The sequence below is a fragment of the Lonchura striata genome, chromosome 2, assembly GCF_050655825.1.
Source record: "Lonchura striata isolate lonStrDom1 chromosome 2, ASM5065582v1, whole genome shotgun sequence".
Taxonomy (NCBI): Eukaryota; Metazoa; Chordata; class Aves; order Passeriformes; family Estrildidae; genus Lonchura; species Lonchura striata.
The window spans coordinates 32,479,166-32,502,639 of NC_140704.1; the positions used below are offsets into that span (position 1 = coordinate 32,479,166).

The window sequence follows — 23,474 nt, forward strand, 5'->3', positions numbered from 1 at the left end:
ATCACACAAAAGAAAGAAATATTTCAAAGTTGTTTCCTAATACTTTTTTGAAACATTTTGTTAACCAGAACCTGATTTTATTATATGACAGTGACTTTATTATATTACAGTGTCTTCAGAGCTGCTACATTCTCGAGACATCTTTGGCTGTTGGGGCTTGATAGTTCAGTCACTATGGCTTGACACACTTTATATTTCAGAACATTTTGGTGCTAGTGTTCTCTTGGAACCACTTTTTTTTATTTCATGGTGCCATTTGCAAGTAGCGTGACTGCTAATGTACATAAACTGTGAGGCTGAACATTTGGGTATTTTGTAGTGATTTGCCTTTTTCCCTCCAACTTAATAATAGACTTCCAGCCGTGTGTGCTGCAGATTTTCCCACTGTTTTACTAGGCAAGGCTATTCTTTAAAGATACGATCAAAAATCTCACTCTTATTTATAGTCTTCTGTTCCTACTGCTGCAGACAGAAATGGTGTGGATACCAATGGCTCGGTTTTCAAATGCCTCTTTTTCCTTCCTGTTTCAGTGAAAGTGTCTCTTTAAAAAGACAGGTTTTGATGGGAAGCTTAATAAATATGCACTGGAACTTGCTTTAAGTAGTTCATCTGAGGCATACTTGATAGTGCCTATACATACCACCCATACACTATTTCAAACACAAGTAGTAGGTAGTATTAGCTCCTGCTGCTCCTAACTCTACCAGAAGTTGCAGTTTTAGTCCTTTGGAAGAACAGTGTCAGGAAACAACCTGTTAGTGCTGTTAGGTGAGCCAAAATGCTGAATCTGGTTTATTGAATATTCAGTGTATTGAAAATTTCCTAGTCAGAGCGTGCTGACAGGCTGGCAAGTTGTGTTAATATCTTAATACCTCAGGACATTTATAAAGTTAATCTTTTGACATTGTTATTTGTTTTTTGGCTCAACATCATGATCAATTCTTTTATCTTTTAAAAGTTACGTTTATGACTGCCATTTAATTGATGGTAACTGCAAATTATACTAGCTGCAAAGCAATAAATAAAAAAAATGCAAGTAGTATAATTTGGGACATGGTAATCTTAGTAGCCTGAGTCATGAATTTCATCATCTGCTGCAGTTAGTATAATTTTATGATTCATAAATCTATTCATTTCTTTTTTTAGTGTGTCATCAGATAAACAGCTCAACAGTAAAGTGGCAGAATTGTCTTGTCTCACCCCAGTTGTAGGAGAGAAGGCAGGTCTGATTGTTCCTGTGTATGCGTAGTAAATCTGTCTCTCTGACCTCTTAAATCTGCAAAACAGCTTCCTGTGCTTCTGTGTAGCACTTGCTCATTAAAGCATTCAGATTACCAAATGACCACTACATCTACCTAAAATTTATAGTTTGTGCAAATTGTTTTGAAAAGCATTTGTTCATTTGCTGGAGGTGACCTTCCACTACGGATCAGTGCACAGACACTTGCAGAGTGATCCTGGGCTGACTAAAGCAGGAAGCCATCTACACTTGCTTAGTGCTAGGTCAGTGCTACTGCAGAAGTACTTTCAGACCCTCAAATAGCTGATGGCTCTAATCTAATTACAGAAAAGATGCTTTTTCCTTTACACTCTGTGGATTCACTTACAGTCTAAAATCCTCAAGTGGTGTGATGTGTTTTGGAATGTCCCCTCTTTCTAGATGCCATGCCAGCCACAGTACCTGCCACCTACTAAACCTGAAGTTTGAAAAGCCCTGCAGAAAGAATTAATCTTTAGATAGATAGATAGGTAGAGATACATTATTAAATCAGAACTTGCCTTAATTCATGAGAATACCTTTGCTCTAGTAATTTTGCTTTTTCAGGAACCAGTGGTGAGAAGAAACAAGTTATGGGGTATATAAATATATGACCAGCATCTTTGAACCCATGGTCATTCACTATAAAAGCAGTATCCTCAGTTCACAGAATCACAGAATTGATGAGGTTGGAAGGGAGCACATATGATCATTGGTCCAACCTCTCTGCTCAAGTAGGGTCTTCCTAGAGCACAGGGCACAGGATTGTGTCCAGGTTCTTGAACATCTCCAGTGAGGGAGACTCTGGGCAACCTGCTCTAGTGCTCAGTTACCTGCACAGTAAACAAGTTCTTCATCTTCAGGAGTAGTTTCCTGTGCATTCGTTTCTGCCCACTGCCTCTTGCCCTATTTTTCAGCATCACTGAGAAGAGCCCGGCTCCATCCTCTTGCCATGCTCCATTCAGATATTGATAGACACTGATGTATAAATAAGTTCTGCTAAGGTAGATGCCACACAAGCTGAAAGTGCAGGGATATTGGCTCATGGCATTGTCTTGGCCAGTTAATGACACAGTCACAGTGTGACACAAAGGTGCAGCACTTCTCACTGACCCATAACCTGGGCTTTAAAAATGCTTGCCATGTGTCTGTCCATGTTAGGGACAGCTGAAACTATCCTGCACTGCATGCATACAGGTATGCATTTCAGTATTTGTATTTAGATTCCTCTGTTGCTTTCTGGTTTTCATTTGAGTCACATACATCTCTACTCTGTGGGGTTCAGTGAAAAGTGGTTCAATTGTGCCATTGGAAAAGATATGTTAATTCTAGAATGGTCCAGGAACTATCAGCTATTGTATAATATCTCCAAGTTTTTTCCTTGTTTTTAGAAATATTAGTATGATAACTCACTTTCATTTGCATAAGTTGCTGTGCAAGGTTATGCCACTTCTAATGAATATGCAAAATCATGTATTTTGACCATGCACTGGTCATATTAGTAGCCTAAAATCCAGATTAAATTAGATTTATCAAGTTAAATGCCAAAAACTTCAGCATAAACAATGGGAGAAGACTGCATTTTTTTAAGACTTAAAACATGTCTTCATGACTTCATTCATTCATTCATTCATTACTTCAATGCTATGTTCTCTCATTTCAGTAAAATAACAAAGAAACTCTTTTAGGCCAAGATATCTTTTCCAGATTTCAACATCAGTCATTAAGGAAGAATAAAAGCTAACCAGCGAGAGTTTAGAGAAGAGTATAAGAAAGTCAAATGTCTGCAAACTTGGAACTTTGGGCTAGAAAAAAGACTTAGATAAAGAGAAGGTTTAATTCTTCAAAGAGGCAGAAATCTAGAACAGAGCTGAACAAAATGGAGTTGTTGTTTCTATATCTTTCCTTTGGGGATAAATGGATTGAATTTTACAGCAAAGGAAGTTAAGTGAGATGTGGCTTCAAACTGAGAATAGGTTTAGATCAGATATTAGGAAGGAATTCCTTATTCTGAGGGTGGAAGAGGTTACCTAGATAAATTGTGGATGTCCCACCCCTGCAAGTGTTCAAGGCCAGGTTGGATGGGGCTCTGAGCAACGTGGTCCAGTGAAAGCTGGTGGGTGTTTGAACTAGATGATCTTTAAGGTCCTTTCCAGCCCAAATTGCTCTATGACTCTGTGATATTAGGAGGAAAAAACCCATTCTAATTCAGCATAATTAAACTCAGAAATGTATGGCTTTGTAGTGAGCTGAGGTATCTGTCTGGCAGACTGTCATAGATATGTATAGTTACTGTTTAGTGGGGGCAGGGCTGGAGAAATATTTTCTGTTCTACTTGGCTCTGTCCTTTGAATTTTTTTTTTAATGTATAACTTTGCCTTAAGCCATCACTATTAGGTAGGTTGGTTTCAGCAAGAAAAAAAAATGTGTGAACTTGAAGTACCTTGAAGTAGGTAAATTAAAAAGAGGAAACCTGTGTCATAAACTCTCTGTTGCAGATGGTAGGGAACAGAGACCTGGATTAACAGTGTGCAGTTGAGATGTGTCAGCCCAAGGAAGTTTAAAAAGTGGCTGATGTTTTTCCTTTATTGGAAGTTGCACACGAGTTGCTTTGTACCAAAGGCAACCTGACATTTGCAGAGACCTGCAGCACTCAAATTAATGTTCTACTTGCAAGGATGACTTCAACAAGGAATTTTTCCATTATAAGATCTTTTTCAGTACATCTCTAAATCTGTTTTAAATTTTTTTTTAATCTATTTTATGCAAAGGCCTGTTGTCCTTAGCTGGTTGTCAAATACATTGCTGCAAGCAGCAACTCTTTTATGGCCAGAATGTTACTGGTAGATGATTAGCAAGATACAGGGCTGAAAGTACCCACAAGTGCCTCATCCTGCTGGACAACATTCTATTTAGAGTATGCTCCCTCTATGTCTTTCACAGGGGAAGTCTTGCCAGGTAACATACTGTCCCCTGGTAAATTGTCATTGGGGTGGGCAGAAAACTGCATTTACATCAGTATTTGTATGGGACCCAACTGCCTCCCAAATATCTGCTGTAAACGGGACTTTGTCCCTTGAGAGCGTTTACCAGGAACTTACAGACTGTTTTTATGTCTCTTCTTTTTTTACAAACAGTACCTGACTACAAAAATAGCATCTCTTTCGATACAGGTCCTAATTTGCTGTTGATTTCCCTTTACTGTGCTTGTTTGGCATATCTGCTGCAGAAGTACTTATGTTGATCCAGTTACAGATGTCTTCAGACAGAGAAATAAGCAGCAGAAGGAGTAGAGCTTCTGAGAAATACACCTCCTGCTTTTGTTCAGCTGTACCTGGTAGGAGTAATATTAATGATACTCAAGTATGATGCAAGCAGACTTGTTTTTTAAAGGGAGAAAAATGTTCCAGACCATTAGCTCATGCTGTATTTTTGCTAACAGCCTCTTTCTCAGGAAAACTGAAGATCAGAGGCTGAGGGGGAACTCTGAACCAGAAGAAGGTAAAGAAACTCACCTTACTCTTTGCAAGGTTGGAAGGGGCAGCAGGAGATAGTCTAGTTCTGTCTCCTGTCCAAAGCAGGATCAACTACACCCATGATCATTTGGGTGGTAAATATCTCCAAAGATGCAGACTTCTAATGTTTCCCTACAGTTTGTTCCATTATTTGATCAGCTAGCTTGACAATAAAAAACCCACAATTTTTCTTATGTTTAAATGGACTTTCTTGCATTTCAGTTTTTGCCTTTTGTGTCCTTTCATTAATAGTTTGGTTCACTTTGTTTTACACCCTCTTATCTGATATTTGTACACTTTATACAATCACCCCTGAGCCTTTCAGTTTTCAGGCTGTGAGCTCTCCACCTCTCAGAGTGTGGCAAATATCCCCCATCCCTGAAACATCTTCAGGAATCTCTGTTTCATTTTCTGCAGTATGTCCATGTCCCTTTTGTAGTTGTGAGCCCAGAACTGGACCTCGTGGTCCAGAGGACTCACCACTGCTGAGTAAAAGGGAAGGATCACCTCTCTCGACCTGCTGGTGATTGGCACAGGCAGGCGCTTCCCCTCTGCCCCAGTAAAGGGAAGATCCCTCCTGAGATTTCTTGGAGGTGTTTGGATGGATTGCTGTGCACTTGCAGAGCTGAGCATCTGTGTAAGTACTTGGAACGTGTTTGTGATCTTGGTGACTAATGGGGGAAAGTTTGAATCTGAAAATACTTGGTGTAGTTTAACTGGAAGGGAAACCTTTTCTTACTCGAATGACAAAGGACTGCTGAGGTGATCAGCTCTGTTGCAGGCACATTCAGCAGCTAATTAGGGGATCATGATGACTGGGGGACAGTTTCCTGGACTAGGAAAACTCCAAGCAAGCTCAAGATCCCACCAGGAGTTGGTGGCTTGTGCTGACAAGTCATGAATGGGAACAGGAGTAAGGATGACCACTCCACTCCAGAAAGGGCAGCCCAGGCTCTTTGTGGTTTCATCTTGGCATCTGAAATGTTAACCGGGCCATATATGCTAATATAATTACTGAACTCTGACAATTACAAACAACCCAATCCCCCCGTGGCAGCTCAGTGGTGGTGCTCCTGCTCGCCACTGCTGGATGATGAATAGCAGAAACAGGGTCTGGTTGATGCAGGTTGAGAATGTTGCCTAAAGTGAAGCATCGCCAGCATTTCTGTGATAAGCACCTTGCTTTGGTGTCTAGTCTGTAATTTCATATTCTGAAGAACAGCAAGTCCTTGGAGGGCAGATGGGAAGTAGGTGGAGGGTGGAATGACCTGGGACCTGGGAAACTTGGTACTAGCAAGGGTCCCTTCTGCCATGTATTTCTGCCAGCTAAGTCCCACTAAGTACTGAACCACTGTTCAGCTAAGGCCTTGCTGAAGATTAAGTATTCCTGTTCTCCAGCAGACAGGAAAGGGACAAGCTTTGAGTATTCCTATCCACCATAAATTCAACTGAGGAGGTGGTGCAAGGTGGGAAGTGTGCTGTCCAGCTGTGACCACTGAGAGATACAGCATTATGGGTTGGAAGGCCAAATTTAGAAGTGTTTTGGATGTTGATAATCAGACTTCTAGGCTGAAATGGCTTTGAAAGCAATTAAGAGCTGACTCTTGTTAAAGCAGCTGTCCTTGAAAAGAAACCATCTGAATCTTTGTATAAGTCTCTTGACTTAGATTATGCTTGAGGTACCTGATACTTATTAACCTTCCTTCTATGAAGAAGTATAAGCATTTTGATTCTAACATCTTATTATTTATTAAAAAAAAACATGACTTTTTTGTACTATATGGTCAATCAAACTCACTGACAGACCAATCATCTCATGACACTTTAATTGTTCTCCTTTCATTATGAAAACAAAGAACTCTGTGCAAAATCTCCTGTTATAAGGAAGGGCACACACATGTAATTATAGGATGCTTTTGGAGTTTAAAAAAAAAGGAAATTAAATGACTAATGCATTTTGCTGGTGGAATTGACAGCTGTAACAAACCTGCTTCTTTCATCAGCTGTAAGCTTTTATCCCTGCCTTGTACTAATGAATAAATCATCTTATTACATAAAATTACATTCTAATTGCTCCCGTGTCAGTCTATTTCAAGTTAGACCTAGGCAGGAAGGTTCCCTTGCTGCCTGGGTTTTCCCTTTCTGCTTGATTGCTGAGCAGTCACATTTACAATGCCTAGGAATGGTCTTGGAGAAGAAAAAGTGGGATAAGGCAGGATACAAAGGGAGAGCAGGACAAGAGAGGATATAAAAGGGACAAGGAATGATGTAGGAGACGTGAGAAAAACTTGAAGGGGCTGTTGAATGGAAGAGCCAAATGAAAAATACTTTAAAAAGCTAGTGGGATGTGAGTGGGAAGAGAGGGAAGATGAGTCAAAACTACGGCAAACCTTTTTGTGCTACGCCATGCGTGGAACAGCTCGTGGGAGCTCTTTGTGTTGGCTAAACAGCCATGGCCATTTGTGGGACAGGAGCTTTTCCTTAAGCTCTGACAAGTTGTTATCATCTAAGTTCTCCTTTTCCTCTTAACTTAAAATGTTACCTGAAAAATATTAATTAGTCATTTAATACTGCAGAGTGAAGGGATGTACCCCTCTCCCCTCCACAAGTGAAATGACTGATCCTCAGATAAGAGAAAAAGGCAATTTCAGAAAGGTTTCTGTAGGAGAGAAAGTGTTTCCAAATTAATTGTAACTAAATGACTTGGAATTCATCCTTCAACCACCGACAGGCAGTATCAACTCTCATGTATCGATTTTATTTAGGCTGATTAGAAAAAGGACAAAGTGCAAGTAAGACTCCCTTGAAGAAAAACAAGTGCACCTCTGTAGAAATCATGCAACTTTAATTAATTTGGCTTAATAACTGATTTAATTGAGGCTTCCTGTTGTAGATAATGCATTTGGGAATGATGGTGCAGCTCCTAGATTACTGATGTAATTATTTGCAAAATGGGAAAAGTAAGACTTCTTGTTGCTCTTCTAAGATGTGCTAAAATGACATATAGAATTTGTGCTTTTTTTTCTTTTCATAGTGTGAGATTATCTTGCCTACCCCATTTTTTATGGAAGACTAGAGTACTAGAAGGATCATACATTATAAACAAATGAATTTGATTAACTGAAGCAGGGCGACTCTTTGCACTAGGACTGTTTACAATTCTCTTTTGTAGGCTGTCTATAAAATAAATTTATCTTAAAATCCCAGCAAATGGAAGAAAAGCTGTCAATGCTAAACTTGCAGAACTCTATTTCCTACATACTAATTCTGGGTTGTTTTGTAATAAAGATGTAACATTTTTGACACACCTATTTTTTAAAAAAAGTGATAAACAAAAAGAAGACTTACATCAAGCAAAACAATTTATTCTGCCTTTCCAGTACATAAAAAAAAGGATAATAGCCCTTGCTTTTTTTTGTTTGCTGAGTCCCTGTTTTAGAAGACCCACATTACTGTAATTTGTTCCAAGAAAGAGTCCCTTTGCAGAAGCTGCAAAAGGAGTGTGTGGGAACCTTGTTTTTATTTCATGTTTGAGTGTTTGGAAACAAACAGGCAATCATTTAGTTTTGTTGGGAAAAAATGGATAGAGAGTTCTGTGTCTTTACAGCCCTGCGAGGCAAGAATAACCTAAACAGATGAACAGAGGTAATTCCAATCGTTGATTACTTTTCCTGTATGAATGCAGGCAAAGAGGTTTAGTATAGACCTAAAGGCAAAGGTCTGTTACAATTCCAAACTCAAGTGTTGTATCATGTTTTTCACTTCAGTTTAATTGCCACCATGGATATTATATTGAAGGAGCGTTGTGATTCTGGCCATTGCTATTAAGGTTTGTTTTTAATTTAGAATCTTTCAGATAAAGTGTGTTTTATTTTTGCTTCTATTCCCCTTTGCCAGTGTTCTCCCTCGTGGTTCTTGAGGTACCTTCTGCTACCCATTGTCATGATGTGTTTACCTCTTCCAGGTGACAGGCATGCTTGGTATCTCTTCTGAAGCTGGGAGATTTCTAGGGAGAGGTCAAACTGTTAAATTACGAGACCATTTAATGCAACTATCCATCCATCTTCTGGCTGCTGTGTGCAGTTGGAGTTAAAAACTCATATACACTGACTTCACACAGTCTTTGAGTTTAAGCAGCAGGGGGACTTCACAAATGGGCTTTAATTACCATGGGGAATGCAGTTGGTACCCAGAAATGGTGCTGGTGAGAAGTCCTGTTAACAAACAAGGACAGAGGGATAGGCTGTGAAGTTACAGTGTGCTGATTCTGACCTGTTATTTGGGGTCTTTGGCCAAAACCAAATGAGCAACATGTAACTGATCAGCAAAGAATATTTAAATACTTTAAAAGGATGAGAAAAAAAATATTTGCATTGATAATGGCTGGAAAGAGAGATCATAACCAGAGAAATGGGATAAATGAGTTGTGAAAGAAGAATATGCACAGAAGAGTGAGATTGAGTTAAATTATTAAGAAAGGCTGGATAGCCAGTGCAGATTTGTTTGGATTCCCACTAGGGAAGTATCTAAGGAACTGAGCTAAATGAAAGAAGAGCATTTATGGTAGACTGTAAGAAAAGACTGTATAGAGGCTGTTTTGAAGGAATTCAGATGGTCAAATATGAGATGGCAGGTTTGGATGGACTGTAGTGCTGAAGAAACCTCTCTGAGCAGGATGACTTCTTCAAGTTCTGAAAGAGAGGACAGCAGGCACTGGTCATGCATGGGTAGAATCAGCAGAGAGAGGATGCTGAAGGTCTTCAGTTCCTTAACATCATATGAAGCATCATAAAAATAGGAGTGGAAATGTGCTGTGGGCAAAGGGGAAGTGGTACAAAGGCTGGAAAGTTAATCTTCAGAATATCAAGCTTATTTCTGTACAATATCTAATGAGAACTGCATCTGAACACTACATGTTCACAAGACTGCTGGGATGTCTAAACTGTTTTGTCACTTTTTCCATGTAAAAAGAAGCTGAACTGAATGCAGAATATAGGGGAGAAGAGAAATCTCAGACTATAAGTTATGCATGTGAAGACAGACCTGTGAACACCACCTTTATGGTGCTTGCCAGTAAAAGCCTTGGCATGATTCAGGAGAACAAGATTTGTTCCCAGGTGCAGAAGAAGCAACTACTTTGTAATAGAATCAAATATAATTTTTAATTTCCAAGCCAAATAAAAAGATTTTTTTCCAAGAGCCCTCCAGCTTTCATGGTTTTGCCAGTATCTTGAAGTGGGTAAATCATATATGGCAGAAGGAGCTGATTCACACATAATCCATAAATAAGAAAGTCTCTGCTGTACTTGTGGCACAAGTAATGCCGAACACCAAGATTAGCTCTGCCCTCCACATTTTCTGCTGTTTTCCAAAGGATGACTCTTAAGGTGTTTGAGATTTACTTGCAGTGTTCATTAGTAACCTTCAGGCTTTGGGCTTTTTTTTTTTTTTTGTGGTTGCCCTGTGTACTTGATTGAAGGTCAGATCTGAGCGAGAGCCCTTATTGATTTCAAAAGTGCTAAGTAGAGATTTAAGTTTTTTGCCCTCTCTACTAATGTTTTTCCCATTGTGAGTTGATAGAAGTACATGTCCCGGTTGCAGTGTGAGCAGACCTAATCTTGGGCTGTCTCAGCAGGACTGAGGCAGCACAGAGCAGAGAGCAACATTGAGAATTTGGTGATTATTGAACAGAAGGTGGCTTGAGGCATATGGAAACTGCTGCCATGATAACAAAAATGAGGGGAAAACCCAGACCTAGGCAGTTGATGAAATGGAAAAAAAGTAGCAATGGGAACAGAGATGAATTGGTAAGACTTTGTTTAAACAAGAAACAAGCTGCTGGGTCCAGTGTCAGTGGGGTGTGCATTAAGTAGACTGAGTAGGAAGTTAATAACAGAGGAGAGTGGTGTTGCTGAGAAGGGCTAGTGTGCTCTTTGTCTTACCATTCATTGGAAGGACCACAGGATTGCTTTCTCTAGAGATGTTTTTCCTTAGAAAAGGAACTGTAAAGCTCTATGAATGTCAGATTGGGTACACCAACAGTTGCTGCCATTAAGTAGCAGGTAATGTGTAGTCAGATCACCAGAGAGTTCTGCTAATACAATCAGCGAAAACACACAGCTTAATTAATGGTCTGTGCATTTTAGTTACTTATACTGAAAGCTCTATTAAATATAAAATTTGAAAATCTGGTTTTGTTAAGAGTCCCCAGCTCATTAAATGTGCAATACCCCAGGAGATGCTTTTTGTCCAGGTCACCTGTGTAAGAGGCTGGCACACAGAGAAACTGCTGGGGTGTGAGTGAAGTGTGTCCTTTACAGCCTCCTCGGAGAAAACAGTCTACTGTTGAAATCTGAATTTGGGGTGGGAAATAAATAAATGAATGGTAAAAGGTTTTTTGAGGGCACGGCTGCATGGGATAGTTACAGAGCTGGTGGATGTGGTTAGTTTTGCTGTCTGTTTCACTTTCTTTGGATGCTGTGATAGTCATGTTTTGTTTTTCAAAGCTGTAGCCATACAGTCTCTGTGTGAAAATTGAGCATATAATTAGGATGCAGTACTTCACTGTTTTACGATCTCATGTTTTTCTGGTTGCTCTCTGCTGCTGTTTATGGATTTTTATATTCTCTTGTTGGCCTGTGAAGACAACAACATGCAAAGACAGGAGCCTACACCAGCAACAGTGCTTTTGTATGTAATTTCATCACCCCAGACAGAACTGACCTCATACTGCTTTAGAGGCTCTTAATGTGCAATAGTATTTGTGTATCACTGGAGCCAGTGAGAGCCAGCCCATCATCCTGCACAGGCAGAATGAAGTGGTCTGGACAAGATGAGACTCCCAAGAACATTATGAGCCCCTGACCCTCAAGCAGATAATCAGAGCCCATCTCAGACAAGCAGCAGCAACATCCTTTGGTGGTTGTGTGCCCACGTGGCACATACTGGCTTACATCCCCTGTGCTAGGCTCATGACTAAGGTCTCTGATGCCCTTTTACAGTCTCTGTTGCTTGTGGATGCTGGAGTGTGTAAGTGAAGGACAGATGGGATGGATACTCAGAGCAGTGGGGAAAGTGAAGTTGGGGCAGGATGGGAGTGAGACAGCAGAGAGAGGAGGGACTCACAGGTAGGAAGAAAGATAGCATGTAAATGTCATTCATTGCCTTCCTTTCAGGTTTTCCTGGTTCTCTGGCTGAGTCTTAGAAGGGCAGTGTAGTTTTAATTTGTTTCATGAACTTAAAAAAAAAAAAAATTCAGGGATGAGGCAAAATAATTGAGCCTGAATCTGCACTGGGACCTGGAATCCCCCCATCAATTGATGGAGATACCTGCTGTGAGGTCAGCCATGTCACCTGGAGATGTCCCATGACTGGTGTCCTGCTCTTTCTGAAACACCATGTAGATGTTAATTTTTGTTTATAAAGCCAAATTGAAATCAAGGCTCTCCTTTCCCCTTTTGCCCCTTGGATGGGCATGCCTGTCCTACCTGCTTCATAACCATTGTTTGTATATGCACCCTGACAGCCATTTTAGCTCTGTCTTCTTTATTTTTTTAGTAACACAAGCTGAGTTAGTTGTGTTTCATCTCATCCTGGCATTTTTGAAACTTGGCACTCTCATATGTCTTGCTGTGTCCCCTATCTTTTTTGCTTTGCATTTGTACCTTTTTTTTTCTGGCTTAGTAACCTACTCACATGTTGACATAGCATCCAAGCAAGTGTGCCCTACTGTTCCCCAGTAAGAGGCAGTGTAATTAATTTCAAAGACCTTCCACTGAAAGAAACCTTTGCCTTCTTCTGAGCAAGGAGAGCTGTTCAATTATACTGGAAAGCTGCATGTGGGCCCAGGCAGAGAGACACCCCCTCCCACCTCCCTCCCAGCACTTTCTGAAGGACTGCTATATTGTCGTCTGACAGAGTCACTCATTTCCAGATAATTGGCTTTTTAAAGGGCATCTATAGGACCCAAATAACTCCTGGCATACTGTTTATACCACTGGCCTGACAGGTTAGCAAAGGTTAGACTTAATTGCCTCATTTATGGCTAATGCATTCCAGTTTTGCTGTTGCTTTTTCTCTGAGGATAATTGCTCATTTGCTGTATTTTTTGTTTCTGAAATCTTGATGAATAAAAACAAAGGTCCTGCTTTGTGAATTCAGATGTTGCTTTTATTGGGAGAGACAGAGGTCACGTAAAATCCTTACGTTGAGGAAGTGACCACATCCGTGGGTGAGAGCCTGGGTGAGCCTTGCTCAGTGCTTTGACAGCTCCGATTTCCCACTGCGCTCCATCGTCAAACCTCTTTGTTTGGTGCAGCTTATTGCAACAGAAAACAATTTCTAGGTAAATTGTGTCCAGCACTGCTCTTCTCACTCCTGTCCACAGAGCACATGCCCTGTAGGTACAGGGGTGGTGGAAGGGATGCTCTGCAAGCACAGCTCTCCTCGTGTGTGCCTGAACATCCCTACGTGGATGAAGGCTGGTGCTGGTACAGGAGGAGACACAGAGCACCTTCTGGGTAGTCTGGGGTGTAAACACAGCACTGCTCTTGTGTGCTCTGCAGAATTAATCCTGATGTTTCTACAAGCACATTTGCTATGTATTTATCCTGTGTGTCTCCAGAAATTTTACTGGTGAGGATGAAGCAAATTTCTGGCAGCATATACTTCATTTTCCTGGCAGTAGTCATTGTCCTTTCCAGCACACTGTCCTTTCCAGATGTTTCCCTTTTGTTATGAGTAAAACAAGAGCTGCAGACTTCAGTGCTTCTGTTACAGTTTTGTAAAGCCAATACTCTACGCACAATTATGGGTCTTGTTTATTTTATGGTCAGAGTAGTTCTGGCAGCAGGTTTTGAGTGAGCAGGTCTTAGAAAACAATGTCAAGGCTGTCAGGAGGAGACCACTCCAGCTTTCAGTAACCTTCTTGGGTTATTGAGGCCCAAAAAATGACTGCCAGGAGAAAAGCCTTCTGTCTCTGGCATCCCAGGGTAGGCACCCTGAAGCTATCAGGATGGGAATGGGGTATAGGTGTAGGTTAGGTATCCATTCATCACGGGCTTCACATGCTCAGAGATTTGCCTGCAACTTCACACCAATGACAGAGACATTAAGGTGTAATGTTTGACATCCTTCAAATCTTGGTTTGTAAGGCTTCCCTGGATTAATTCCCATTTGATTAAATGACATCCTTTACATAAAGTGCTGATCTTGATTGACAGCCTTCCTCATAGAAATGCCTCCAATGTTCTTGCACACATGGTGAGCGAAAATCATAAATTTGCTGTAAATACTTTAAAAGGTGAGAAAGCTGAATGTCAGCTGGTGCCCAGCCTTGCCAAATCAGTGCATAAGGAGGAGAGCAGTGGGTCTAAACATTAGCAGTTAATTTGTAGTAGTGAGGAGACTGGTTCAGGGGATAACCATCAGAGTACATTTTTGGAAGTGTGTTTGTTGCACAAGATTGAAAGAGAAAGTAATTAAGGAGATAAATTACTGTTGGATGTGATGGATCTAGTATTGTTCAAGGCAGGGTTAAATGTCTTTATAAAATATGTATTGTATTTCTGACAGAAATGATTAGTTTAGTGCTGGAACTTCTGGTGTGAACACCAAGTGTACTTCTGCTCTTGGGGATAAATTCCTGAGGATTCTGATAAATCCTCAGAAGCTGAGTTGTGGTCACTGGCAGTATATATAGAAAGGAAGGAGAGATAAATACACAAAGACTGATCACAAATGCAAGTGAACATTGGATTTCATTTGCAGAAATTTTTAAGAATGTTTTTTACTCCACTGGGCCAACTCTGTGCTCTGTTTCTTTCAAATTGGCTATATTTGCTGTGAAAGTGAAGGTGGTTATACCCCTCTTTAAACATGTAGTTGCCAGTCTCAGCATGAAGGTGGTCTTGTTCATAATATTGGAATAGGAATTTTGTGCTTCTGGGAAAGAAATGTGAAGCTGACTACAAATGGTTGTTTAAAAAGGAGCTCCTTTTTTAGACACTTAAGAGGTGGTTTAAAGCAGTAAAACAGATTGCGTGCTTTTATTCTTGTTTTATGGAACTAGCAAAGAACTTTTTAGTGTAGTTTGTCCTGGAGATTATGATCTAATGTGAGATAACAACCAAACTATTAAAATGGCTCTTGGTGCTGCTCTGAATGAGGGAAAGTTCTACTGCTGATCTCAGAATGGCTGGTTAAAGGGGATGTGTGTCCTGGAAGGCAGGAGTTAGGTGAATCCCTGCTTCCCCCAGGGTGTGCCTCAGTGGGTAACCTTCGTTCCTTTGCTCCCACCGTGATGCTCAGCCCTGGGCTCATGCAACAGGAGGGGCTGCCTGTTTCAGACAGCTGAAATAAACCTGCAGGTCAAAGATGTGCTCTGCCAAGGACACCGTCCCAGCGAGTCTGAACACGCATCAGTAAAGGCCACCAAAGGAAAACGAATCCAATAAGCCCATGTGGCTAGCGGGACCTCGGTAATTGCACACCTGCACGCAGTGATTGCAGGGCTAATTACTGCAGTCAGAGCAGCCACTCAAACGCAGTTGTTTTCAATCAGTGCCTCAGCCTTAGCAGATGTTTAGAAGAAAACAGCTCAAAATCCCACCTTCACCCACCTCTGCCTTTGCTTTGATGAAGCTTTCAGCTCCTTCTCTCCAATGCCTAATCTCAGAGATGTTGTTTGACTTTGGATGCCAAAACCTACATACTGAGGATGAAATTAAAGCCATGGAGACCCTAAAAGTGTATAAAATGTTTATATTGTTCTTGCTGAGCCCAAAACTTCGAAGCTTATACTGCTAAAGATTTAAGAATGGAGAAGAAATAAGTACACGTGCTATAACTTCTAGCCAGGTAGTAAAGGAAAAATATTTAGAAGCAAGTGTTACATTTCTGTGTTATTATTCTTGAAATCATGTCTCTGGATTCAGTGCTCGTACAAGTGAGTGATCAAGCATTGTCCATCTTTGGTTCCCATCAGGCTGTATAACATTGGAAAAAAGATGTTTTCTATGTTTCTGGGAGCTGATCAGTATAGGGTTTCTCTGGAGAGGACTGGAATGATTTCATTCTGTACACTTCCATTTAGACAACCTGCCACATGGGTGCTCTCCAGAGCATTACCAGTACTGATTATCCAGTTTTCCTTGATCTTTAAGTAATTAGAGACTTTCTCAGTTTTGAATGACAAACAGCAGCACTATTTGAATTTGCTGTAGGAGGACCACTGCTAAACAAAATCATGCTGAGAATAAAGCAGATAAATCTGGGGACAATACTTTAGGGGAAGAAATAAAAAGTAGGGCAAAGCAAAGAATAGAGCCTTTGGGAAACTCGTGCAGTCATACTTCACTGGGATTTTCTTGAGAGAAATTTTCTACAGCCAGAAAATGGAGAAAGCCTTTTATTTGTTTGTTTGAATATTACCAAATCTAAACTCTAGTTTGCCTATGAAAACCAAAACAAGTTATTTTTCCCTGAGCATTTTCGTATTTCTGAGAAATGACCAGTCTTCAGAAGTGCAGAATTTTGTGGTCAGACTTTAGCTCTAGTCCTACAAAGGGGCTCAAAATGATCAGAATAATAATTGATTTCTAGCTGCAATATTTTAATGTTTTAATCACAGACCAATAATGATTTCTCTTTATTTCATTCCACAAAGCTGCCTGAAATGCCTTCAAATGTTGCCTGATACTGAAAACCAGAGTGAAATTAAGCTCCTGATGTGGTATTTTTATATGATTAAGAAAACTCTGTCATAAACATTTCTAATTCTCTAAGATACAGAGCAGTGCTTACAACAGTCTATTCCATCTCAATCTTGTTCTTCAGATTTACAGATTTTTCTTTGCTATGGTGTAGAATATATGATCACATCAAGATGAGGGGCCTTCCTATCTAGTAGATGCTATATATAGCAGTAGCATTTGCCAAGTGTCACCTAAGGAAGCACTGATGCCTTCAAAAGACTCACGGAAACTCAGTGTTCCTTGTGACAGTACAAGGGGATTTATTCCAGGTATGGATGAGAAATGTAATTTGCAGAATAAGGCATCTGGTTTTAGTTAGGGAATACACATTTATGGTGTCTCCACCTTGTACACTTCAGGACCATTTAAATATAGGAAAATAAATTCTTTGCATATTCTCTACTGAAGTGCCAATAAATTTGCATTTTTTTTGAAAAGACATTTCCTCTCCTTTCTGACACTGCAGATTCACCAGCTTATTTTCAGCTTCTGCTGTCTGCAAGTCTGGATTTCTCACAGATATACAGCAGGTTTTTGAAACCAGCAAGGACATTATCTCCAAATAACTCCATTCTTCATTCTAACTCATTTCTTTTTTAGAATTCTTTATCTAGTAAAACTGCATATTTTGCCCAGGTGTCCAGTGCCTCACAAGAGGCACATATGAGAAATGAGTGCTCTATCTGGTATGTACCAAAATGCCCAAAGCAGGTGCTGACAATCAGCTGGTGCAGAAACTGGGAGTGTGGTGCTGCCTCCTTCTGCCTCCTGTTCCATTGGGTCACCATGGCAGGGGTGTCCCCTGTGAGAATAGACCAAGGTCTGCCCACTCACCACATGACTGCCTCCAGTGGACCCGCTGCAGGAAACAGCTGAGCCCGTCAACCTAACTGGCCTCTGGGAAAATGTGCTCAAAAAAGGGCAGAAAATACTGGACAGGCAGAGGAGGAGGGAATAAAAGGTGAGAAACAACTGGGTTCAAAAACAAGGCTGGAGGAGAAGGTGCCAGAACAGATACCACAGCCCAGTGAGAGACCATCCCAGAGCAGACTTCCTTGACAAGGATTGTAGCCAGTGGAAAGCCATGCCAGAGCAGAGGGAAGATGTCAGAAGGAGGAGCAGCAGACAGGAACTGCTGTGTACTGATCATAATAGTCCATCCTCATCTATATCCAAACCTCCTGGTGGTGAAGAGGAGGCAGGAGAGAAGGAAGGAAGTTGGTTGTAGGAATGGTATTGTTTCAGTATTTATCTTTTTGTTTCCTGCCACCCTCATCAGTAGGCAACAAATTAAGTTAATTTTCACCAAGCTGAGTTTGGAACAGGAAGCAATCTCCCTGTTTTTCTCTTACCCCACTAGCTTTTTATTTCTGTTCTTGCTGTTTACTTCCCTGTTAAATAAATTTGGTGGTGAGGACAGGGACAAGCTGGGAGGTGTGAACATCTCAGTGAGAGAATGAGAAACTGAGTGGGGGTTTGGCTGATGGCTAAAGCTGGCCCATCATACTTGTTCATGTAGAACTGATCTCCCCTTCAGTTCTGGGAGGACTGGAGTTTCAATGCAGCTCATGGTCCAATGGATATTACCTAAGGAAGCCTACGAGCTTACCGCTATTCTACTCTGTGGTAATATTACAGCTGTTTTCAGCATAAGTTCCTGCCATAGTGATGCAAAGGCTGATTTTGCAGTCATATTTCTAGGAAAAAGGTTGGGGGTTTTTTGTGTCTTCTGAGGTATTAGGACCCACAGATCCCTTAATGGCAATGAAAATGCTGATTCAGGTGATTCAGATGATACAGTGCCTTGATGGAGGCATATTTATGAGGATGTGGACTGGGCCTGTATCCTGCTCCTGCAGTCCAGGTTTTACAAAGAAGATGAAGGCACAATGTTGCCCCAGGTGATGAGGTGGTTGTGATGTTTGATTGGTGCAATTTAGGGGTGGGCCAAGGGAAGAGGAGGACTCTTCAAGTGGATTTCCAGTGTATATCCAGCTGATTCTTTGGAAAGATGTAAGATTTCTTAATTTATGGCCTATTCAGAAGCCCATGTATGTGTATAGACAGACACTCTGTTTATGCACATGGGGTACATAATTAACAGAAAGGGCCAACAGCCACTGTATAACACAATAGAACATAAACCCTGTAAATCTACACAGCCCTTGGAAAGCGAGGAGGCATTTCAACATGGTCTTTGAAGCAGGAATTGTTTGTGTGTCACTGGTGCTTCGTAGCAGCCCAGACTATATAGTCATAATCTTCCTGACTGGACCAAAAAAATCCACGAGTGACTTTGGTAAACATTAAAGCTGCTTCTAGAGCAGTATCTTTGTATTGCCATCCTCACAAATTAATCTGTAGCACAATATGGCCATTGCTAAGAAAAAGAAAGATCATTTTATGGAGTCAAGATTAAATTTAGGCTATTCATTATTAGTGAAAAATATAAGATTTGATACACTGGGGAGATTGTAGTCTGCTTGCAATTAGATGAATTTTAGATCTAGAGTCTATAAATTATACAGATATGACATTATTTAACATCCATTATTCTAGTTATCTCTTTTTCATGGCTTTGCCTGTTTCAGTTGCCAAATTTGAACAGTGACATGCAGAAATATTTTTCTCCAAAGGCACAACCAATCTTGTTCAATTGTTCAGACTTTTGTCCCCCAAATGGCACTAACAGTCTTTCCTCAGGATTTATCACTGCAGAACACCAAATAAAGTGAGTTAATAAACTATCAGGTATTACATAATTCATATTCTCCTATATTATATTGCTTGTTTAATACTAATCTGTTCTTATTCTTGTATTTTCTAATTCATATGTTCCTACCTGCAGTCATGCCTCAGAAAAATACAAAAAGATTTAGTCATTTAGGGTTTAGCAAAATTAGATGCCTACATCCTAAAGGGTAATTTCCAGACATTTCCAAAGCTCCTTCGAGACCCAAATGATGAAAATGTTTGTGGGCTATAGAATTTCCATCATATCTGTTAGTCTCTATGTCTGCAAGACAGCAGCTGGTACCAAAAAGTTCTTCTGGAAACAGTAGTCATTGACACTCTTTCCCAACCATTTGGGTAAAAGAGGGTCAGTGGCATTCTGTCCTCATGTATGTGAAGTTGTTTGGTGGTTATGAAATCCATCTATGGGAAATGAGAGACCTGGCATGAGCCAGCCAGTAATTTCCTTCTCAGTATCTTGCTCTAATGATGCAGCAGTGGGAATGGCTCTTCCCATCTCTGCAAAAATGCTGCTGGTTTCTTTTATTCACGAGAACAAGCACAGCTCTGGTCTAACAGTGTGGCTTTCTGTCTCTAAACATCTGCAAACCTCCAGCAGCTTTAGGAGCGTAGATGTGTGGGTTTGAATCCACTCTGGTGCCAGGTGTGCAGAAATCCTGCCTGCAGATGCTCAGGCAGAGATATTACTATACAAAGAGTGGAGGCTAGTGCTGCTCCCAGGCAATGTCTGAAATAGCCCCTGCTCTGCTTCAGAAATAATCTGTTGTACTCTAGAGCACCTCTAAATTCCAAACTGATACAGATATTTAAGCCACAAAAAGACTGGGCCGGAAGACAGAGTTTCCTTGCTGTTTAGCTTACATGTGACACACAAACGCTCTGACATCTGTTCAGAAGGTGATTCTGTTCTGTTTTTCTGTAATTCAGAACTACAGATCCCTCTGCAGGTGCCTGAGAGGAAGTTGCACATCACAGAATCGCTGAGTGGTTGAGGTTGTAAGGGAGATGACATCTGGAGGTTGTCTGGTCCCACCTATGCAAATGCAGACAGGTGCCCAGACCGTGTTCAGATGGCTTTTGAATATCTCCAGGAAGGGGGATACCACAACCTTCCTCACTCATAACTCCTGAAAGGAGCCTTTTCTTCCCATGAACAGTATTAGAGTAGACTACTGCAAAAATGGCAATATCTGCAAAGAGCTGATCATCTGTGAGAAAGAATGCTTTTCCCACCAAGGCTGAGATGTGACAAAGCACCCACAGGGTAAATCTGGTGAATGAGCAATGGATGAGAGAGGTACTTGTCTGCCTGCATTAAGGTTCCCATTCCAGAAAGGTGTTTGACACACCTGATTCCCTTTGACATACAACTTGCATGAATATAAATTTGCATCATCACCTTTGAGAACTAGGTTCCAGATTGGCTGCATTGGTTTTCTGTCAAACTGTACGTTTGAGTAAAATCTGGTAAAAAATAAATTGGGCACAAAAGAGTTTTTCCTGCTAAAGTGTGGTAATGATTAACAGCTACAGACTGTTTTACTCCTTTTTAGAAATTGTTTCTGCTCTCTTTGCCTTGATTCACTCTGAAGGACCTACTTGCATTTTAAACCATGAAAGGCCAGAGAGCAGATGCTGTGAGCTCTGAAGGTTGTTGTTATTGTGTATGAATGTACTTTGAAAAACTTTTGGTTGCTATTAGCCTCAAACCACTGGGTTTTGTTTGGGTGGTTTTTTTTTTTGTTTTGTTTTGTTTTTTTTCCCATGACATTTTTTTATAAATCTATTTGTACATTTTTTTTTCTTGTATTTTAGGTTTGCATGGCAGCTGGTTTGATGTATGTTTAATAGTTTTTCTCCCTCTCAGCAAGGGCCTAGTGACAGCTTCTGTCTAGGATTTAGTTGGTTGGAAATGCTATTACCATATAAAATACTGACAGATTTCAAAAGTCCCCTGTAGAGCTAAATCTGTATAGCTACTCTTGGTCCACTATACACTACTGTGAGTGTTGTGGACAAACAGGTATGGATTACAAGCTGTGGCAATAAATGGCTATAAATCATATAATCAAGAAAATGGATCCCTTCGGATACAGACTCTGATATCCAGATGTGTTCATGGTTTATTGCTTTCCCAGACTCTGGGAGAAAAAGGTGCTCAAAAAGGATCAAGGTTTCTTATTTTTTACCACAAGTGTGCTGTATGTTAGCTTTAAAAATATTTCCCTCTTCCACTGTTAAAACAAGTTATATTTCTTGTCTACTTTAGCAAAAATGAATTAAGTTGTTTGGCTTAAGTGATGGTGGCACTTAATACTCTTCAGTAAATGAGAATAAATCTGATGCTGATAGCTGACTGCTTGATGACTCAAGAGAAATCTTGTTTATTGGACTGTAACACAAAACTTTGAAGAAACAAAAAATATAGAGTTGTGGCTTATCTTAACCCACTCTCAGTGATTCATCAGGAGAGTTGGGATTTAGTGACTTTCATGTCAGAAATCAAATAAGAGGCAAACCCTCCCTTACTGAGTGGCTGGCAACTTCATGCCCTATTTTACAAAACTGTATTAAAGTCACGTTTATCTCCTCTACAGCATGTTAAGCCTGAATCATTAATTTTTACAACTCACTCATCAACTCTTGCTTTGTTTTATTTTCAAATGGAAAAAATAGCTCAAGCTTTGATAATTGTTCTCTGATTATTTTTATTTTCTGAAATTGGAAAGTGTATTTTTTCCCCCTGGCTTTTTATTTGAATTATCTGCTACATATAGCCTTCTGACCTCACCATGTGGAGATCTTAAAGCCCTGAAATGTGATAAAAATATAATCTTAAACTTCATTTGCATATTCTCTCTCTATTGCTTTCACATAAGTATCAAAACAATACTTATTCCCACCAGGCCTCCAAAACTATACTTACATGGGACATACTTGCAAAGTGCCTATATTCCTATAGTGTCTGTTTCTTAGAGCTTTTCTTCCTTGTAGAGAACTCCCTTCCATTTAACACACCTCCAGAGTTGTTCCCTAAGCACTGAGGAAGAGCTTAGAGGGAAACAGTTTTGTGGATAATCTGTGGTGTAGATGTCCCACCGTGACTGTCCTTCAATTTGTATTTGTTGTAGAGTGGCTGTTGTGAGATGGTCAGCCTGCACAGAGCCAGATGGTTGAAGTATTTGTAATTCAAGCTACAGTTTTTCTTCCAAATTCTGCTATTTGTCTTCTGTCTGTACATTTAGGTTTTTAAAAAAATTGTCAGTTGACCAGAAGGGACCCCTAGTATTCAGGCAAAATCACAAGACATCTCAGGCTGGAAGACAGTAATTTTTATTTAATTAGCTGAGGACCAATTGATAGTTTTATGATGATAAATGCAACTCAGATAAGAACTTTTTGTGTCCTGATGTTAATCTCGCATACTTGTATTTGGTAATTTGTGCTAAATGCCCCATTTAAACCAGGTAAACCAGAGAAGATAGACTGCCAAAGTGTAAGGAAAAATTATTCATTACATCGCATGTGGTTCCAAGAAAAATGTCCTCAGGAGAAGCTGCACCAAAAGGAAAGAAGGATTTGTGTTCTGGTGTAGTCTGAGAAGTTTTACGAAAGTGATTTATTTAAAATACTAATCTATAGGGATCTAGGTAATATTGATTACCATCACCATGGATGGGGTATAGAGCAGCAGAGATTGAATAGGAATTTGTGAGGAGATAAGCAGGTGGAAGAGGGGGCTCTGTCCCCCACTTCCCTGGATAGGAGATCCTGGCTGTTCCAGAAACACATGCTATAAGACACAGGTTGTAACAAACTGATATCCCTGGGAGCTGGGGCCTCGTGAGCAATGTAAGGATTGATTTCAGGGTGCAGTTTGCTGACAAGTCACGTTCATCTGATTCTGTGCCATCTCTGAACCAGCCACTGCTGCCCTTTGTCTTCCTACCTTAGTGTGCTGCTTTCCCTCTACCAGCACTGGCTTACAGGCAGCTGTGCAGGAACCTGAATCTGTTTTCAGTCAGCAACCTTACTTTTCAGGGTTAATTTTCAATTGTGCATCAGCTTGTGAGTCTGGGCAGCCAGATGTTTGTGTGAGCCCAGCCTCTGGCACTGGGCATGGACAAGTGGCTGGGGACAGCTCTACCCCTCCTGATGAGAATGTTGGTTTAGATCATAACTGAGCTGTGAAA

The 23,474-nt window shown here is 40.5% G+C and overlaps 1 long non-coding RNA gene across 1 annotated transcript in view; it reads left to right on the forward strand.

Moving 5' to 3' along the window:
• The window catches only part of LOC110474568 (uncharacterized), a 93,107-nt gene that overhangs the window by 11,788 nt on the left and 57,845 nt on the right, over positions 1–23,474 (forward strand). The window lies entirely within an intron of this gene.